The sequence below is a fragment of the Hevea brasiliensis genome, chromosome 1 (genome assembly GCF_030052815.1).
Source record: "Hevea brasiliensis isolate MT/VB/25A 57/8 chromosome 1, ASM3005281v1, whole genome shotgun sequence".
Taxonomy (NCBI): domain Eukaryota; kingdom Viridiplantae; phylum Streptophyta; class Magnoliopsida; order Malpighiales; family Euphorbiaceae; genus Hevea; species Hevea brasiliensis.
This window is the reverse complement of record NC_079493.1, coordinates 82,239,468-82,245,543: the sequence shown is the minus strand read 5'-3', so window position 1 is coordinate 82,245,543 and position 6,076 is coordinate 82,239,468.

The following is a 6,076-nucleotide window of genomic DNA, read 5'->3' as shown; positions in this document are numbered from 1 at the left end:
CCTTAACTTTATTAAACGATTATCCACAATATTTTTAAAAGGGAGATTGGAAATAAGACTGGATGGCATGAAGACCTGATGTTGGTTTGATTTCGTTTGACGAGAGATAGGAAATGTGATTGACTGGCCAGGAGACTTGATAATTGGTTTGAGAGATCGGTAATGAATTGGACGATATGGAGACTTGGCATTGGTTTGGTCTCTTTGAAGAGAGATCGGTAATAAAGTGAGCGACATGGAGACTTGGTGTTGGGGATCGATTTCAAAGTCTACTGATTTCGGGGATCGGCCAAAATATGGTGTCGACAGCTGCCCCTCTTTACATAATTTCTATTGAAGGAAATGACAATTTTCCGTATAGGAATTATGTAAAGATTCAGACCCATATTTTGGGCGATTGGGTATTAAAACGTTGAAACTCAAAATTAAAGTTAGGAAACTAAAACCAACTTAGGTCAACGACACAGAGGTTGATGACAGGAATTTAAATGCGAAAATTTAAAATCAACTTGGATCAAGGAACCAGAGGTTGATAACAGAAATTTAAATGCAAAAAATTAAAATCAACTTGGATCAAGGAACCAGAGGTTGATGACAGAAATTTAAATATTGGAAATTTAAAATCAACTTAGATCAAGGAACCAGAGGTTGATGACAGAAATTTAAATGCTAGAAAATTAAAATCAACTTGGATTAAGCAACCAGAGGTTGATAACAGAAATTTAAATGCTGGAAAATCAACTTAGATCAAGGAACCAGAGGTTGACAACAGGAATTTAAATGCGAAAAATTAAAATCAACTTAGATCAAGGAAACAGAGGTTGACAACAGGAATTAAAATCAACTTAGATCAAGGAAACAGAGGTTGACAACAGGAATTTAAATGCGAAAAATTAAAATCAACTTAGATCAAGGAACCAGAGGTTGATAACAGGAATTAAAATCAACTTAGATCAAGGAACCAGAGGTTGACAACAGGAATTTAAATGTGAAAAATTAAAATCAACTTAGATCAAGGAACCAGAGGTTGATAACAGGAATTAAAATTAACTTAGATCAAGGAACCAGAGGTTGATGATAGAAATTTAAATGCTGGAAATTAAAATCAACTTAGATCAAGGAATCAGAGGTTGATAATGGAAATTTAAATTCGGAAAATTAAAAATGCTTACAAAACAAGCCTAACCTGACACGAGAAGTTCTTCCGCGATGAAGTGTACTTAACAGGATCCTAAAGATGAACGATTAATGGAAGACGAGTTGCAAGACTTAACCCATCATTTTCCATTTCTTACTCATTTCCCAGTACTCTCTTTCTGTTCTTGACTTTCTTATTTTGCGAAAAGCGCCCTTGCGGGTTTTCACTTTCCCTTTTGCCCATCTGATTAGAAGCGCCCTTCCAGGTTTTCACCTCTAGTTTTTTTTTTTTTTTTTTAGGCCATTACCTGCAAATCTCATAGCAAGGTACATAAGGTTGTCAATATCCAATCCTAATCTTATGACAAAATTTCAATAGATTAATAGCGCACAAAATAAAGATGTAGAAAAAGACAGCATTAGAGTGTGAGTATACGAGAAAGATAAAGCAAAAAGATAGATGCAAATGTGCAAAGAAGATAAATCAAAGTGAAAGGATGACATTATTATGACTTGACAAATAAAGGTACAGTTTCAAAAAAAAAGGGTACAAGGATAGATCTCACAGATTCCTTGTAGTTAACTTTGAAGTCTCTTAACCACCATTATTTCAAGTACTTTATTGACAAAGATTCATGCTGTGATGGTTTATTTCCGTTCCTAGTCCCATGTCCCCTTCCTTATTTCTCCATTTTCTAGTTCTAAGGGCACCCTTTCGGGTTTTTGCCCTCAGATTTTATTTTATTTTTTTTCTTTTTCTTTTCTTTTCTTTTTCAGGGTGCCTTTTCGGGTTTTCACCCTTCACTCATTTTACAGAAAGTGCCCTTCCGGGTTTTTGCCTGCTTTCTCATATTTTGTTAGGGACATCCTTTCGGATTTTCACCCCCCCCCCTTTTTTAGGCATAATACCTTTTGACAGTGTCGGCATTCACGGGTCTTGGAAATTCTTCACCATCCATATGAGTCAAGATTAGGGCCCCACCAGAAAATGCCTTTTAACCACGTAGGGTCCCTCATAGGTTGGCGACCATTTACCCCAGGCATCGTTTTGATTCGGGAGCACCTTTTTCAGGATGAGATCTCCTGGTTGAAATTCGCGTGGGCGAACGCCTTTGTTAAATGCCCTAGCCATTTTTCTCTAGTATAACTGCCCATGACATGCTGCCGCTAGCCTTTTCTCATCTAGCAAATTTAATTGATCCAACAATGACTGGATCCATTCTGACTCATCAATCCCTGATTCCTTCAGAATCCTTAGGGAAGGAATTTCTACTTCAATAGGTAGAATAGCTTTCATCCTGTAAACCAATGAGTATGGGGTTGCCCCAGTTGATATTCTTACAGAGGTCCGGTATGCGTGAAGGGCGTAGGGAAGCATATCATGCCAATCTCTAGAGGTGACTGTCATTTTTCGGATTATTCTCTTGAGATTTTTGTTTGCGGCTTCCACTGCTCCGTTCATCTAGGAATGGTATGGTGAGGAATTGAGATGTCAAATCTTGTATTGATTACATAATCTCTGGATCTTTGGACCATTCAAATTCTTGGCGTTGTCAGTGATGATCTCACTGGGGAGGCCGTGTCGGCAGATGATATTATTTCTAAGGAATTTGAGGAACGTGTTCTGCGTGATGTGGGCATATGATGTCGCTTCGACCCATTTAGAAAAATAGTCAATAGCTACCAGGATAAATCTATGCCCATTGGATGCCTTGGGGTTGATGGGACCAATCACATCGATTCCCCACATTGCGAAAGGCCATGGTGAGACGAGGTTGAACAATTGGTGAGGCGGAACATTTATCGGATCTGCATAGATCTGACATTTATGACACTTCCGAAACTACTCGATGCAATCCTTCTCCATAGTAGTCCAGAAGTATCTCCGTCTCATGATTTGCTTAGCCATCATATGCCCATTAGCATGGGTTGCACAATTCCCCTCATAAGTCTTGAAAAGGATCCTCCTTGCTTCTTTTGCATCTACGCATCTCAATAATTCGCCGTTGGAGCTTCTTTTGTATATAATTTTGCCCCTGGGGAAGTATCCAAAAGCTAATCTCCGAATCATTCTCCTTTCGTTTCTACTTGCCCCAAGGGGGAATTCTCTAGTTTTGATGTAGACCTGGATGTCATGATACCAAGGTTTACCATCTGTTTCTTCCTCGATCATGAGGTAGTACACTGGCTCACTCCTTGCTTTGATCTGCAATACCTGAGTTGTCCGCCCTTCTTCTATTTGGGCCATGACAGCCAGAGTAGCTAAGGCATCCGCGAATTGATTTTTTTCCCGACTGAGGTGAGTGAAAGAAATTTCTTCAAATTTCTTAATCAATTCCAGTAGGTACTTTTGATATGGGATTAACTTCGGAACTTGGTTTGCCATTCTCCCTTGACTTGGTAAATGATCAAGGCTGAATCTCCATATACCTCTAACTTCCTGACTTTCATTTCGATGGCAGCCTGTAAACCCATCACACAGGCTTCGTATTCCGTGATATTGTTGGTGCATTCAAACCTTAACTTTATAGCTATCGGGAAGTGTTTTCCGTCAGGGTATACTAGCACAGCTCCAATTCCATTACCAGACAAATTGACAGCTTCATCAAAATACATTTCCCATACATCAGCTGGCTCTTTTTCCTCGCCATCGACTTCGTTAACATGCTCATCAGGGAACTCAAAATCTAAGGCTTCATAATCCTGGATAGGGTTTTCTGCTAGGAGATCAGTGATTACGCTACCTTTCACTGCTTTCCTGGTCATATAGACAATGTCATACTGAGAGAGTATGACCTGCCATTTAGCTATCCTTCCCGGCATAAGTGGGCTTTCGAATACATACTTAATAGGATCCATCCTAGAGATGAGCCATGTCTTATGATTCAACATGTAGTGTTTGAGCTGATTCGCCGTCCAGGCCAATGCGCAATAAGTTTTTTCTAGGAAAGAGTACCTCGACTCGCAATCATTGAACTTCTTACTCAGGTAATAAATGGCCCTCTCCTTTCGACCGGTATCATCATGCTGCCCCAAAACACATCCCATTGAGCTTTGTTGGACTGTCATGTATAGAATCAGCGGCCTTCCTGCCACTGGAGGAACCAATATCGGCGGGTTTGACAGGTACTGCTTAATTTTCTCGAAAGCCTCTTGGCAAACTGAATCCCATTGAGTGGTGTTGTTCTTTCGGAGTAGCCTAAAAATAGGCTCAGCTTTAGCAGTGAGGTTGGAAATAAATCTCGAAATGTAGTTCAGCTTCTCCAAGAAACTGTGCACCTCCCTCTCTGTTTTTGGGGATGGCGTTTCTTGAATGGCTCAAACTTTGTCTGGATCTACTTCTATTCCCTTCTCACTCACTATAAATCCCAACAATTTCTCAGATCTAGCTCCGAACACGCATTTGGCAGGGTTCATTTTCAGCTGATACTTCCTGAGTCTCTCAAATACTTTCCTCAGCACCTGCACATGGCTTTCTCCTTCCCTGAATTTGATGATCATATCATCCACATACACCTCCACTTCTTTGTGCATCATATCATGGAATAACATGACCATAGCGCATTGGTAGGTAGCGCCAGCATTCTTTAAGCCAAATGGCATGACCCGATAACATAATACCCCCACTGAGTGATAAAAGCAGTTTTCTCCTTATCTTGTTCATCCATGGGGATTTGATTGTACCCGAACACCCCATCGATACATGAACATCTGCCCAATCCTGCAGCATTGTCTACTAGCACGTCTATGTGCGGGAGAGGGAAATCATCTTTCAGGCTTGCTTTATTAAGATCCCTGTAATCAACACACACCCTGACTCTCCCGTCTTTCTTCATTACCGGGACAACGTTAGCTATCCATTGAGGATATTTGACTACTTCCAGAAACCCAGCATCATACTGCATTTTGACTTCATCCCTAACTTTGAGTAGCGTGTCAGGGTTCATTCTTCTTAGCTTTTGCTTTACTGGGGTTGTCCCAGAATTAGGGGAATTTTGTGCATCACTATGTGAGGGTCTAAGCTAGTCATATCGTCATAGCTCCATGAAAATACGTCCAGGAATTCTTTGAGTAAACTGACCATATCTTCTAATTCTCCACTCCCCACAACCTTAAATTCCCTTTTTATTTCTTCTGTTCCTAAATTTATGGTGTGCGTTTCATCCCCACAAGGCACTAGGGAAGGTTAATCTCTTTTATCCCTTTCTTCTGCGAGTTCCACCTTAGAATCACTTGAAGTAATGGCAGTTATGGGGATTTCAAAATTAACCAGAGGAATTTCTAAGTCTATTGAATTATTAGGTGTTAATTGATGAATGGTCCTGAAGAAATGAAAGTGGAATATATCATAAGAATGGATTTCAAGAAAAAGGAAAGGAGAATTGGAAGTAAAATGTGCTATTAATTCATTAATATTTGCATTATAAGAAAAGGGTCCATTTATAGTATTACACTTGTGACCATGGATGAAATGATCAAGTGTAGATAACCAAAGGTACTTTACTTAAAATTGAGTACAGGAATGTCCTCTGCTGTCCAGTTTTCCAGCTCTTGTCCTTCAGCGATTGGCGAGATCAGGGCTTCATACAAGGAATCCAGTTGTATGACATCAATGGAAGGTTCTAAAGGAGACTCTTTGCTTTCATCCCCGGGTTTTATCATATTCACACCATCACCTATACCATGACTGGGCAGAGGGTTTGAGGTAACGTTGGGGAGGGAGCCATTCCCTTCGATTTTTAACCATCCGTTTCTGATTAGGGCATGTACTCTCCCCTTGAGTGCCCCGCAGTTATCAGTTGAGTGCCCATGTGCCCCTCCATGATACTCGCACCGGGCACTGGCATCATACCACCTAGGGTATGGCGGCTGAATTGGGTCCAGGGGGATTGGTACTATTTGATTTATACCGACGAGGTATCGGTATATTTCGCTGAGT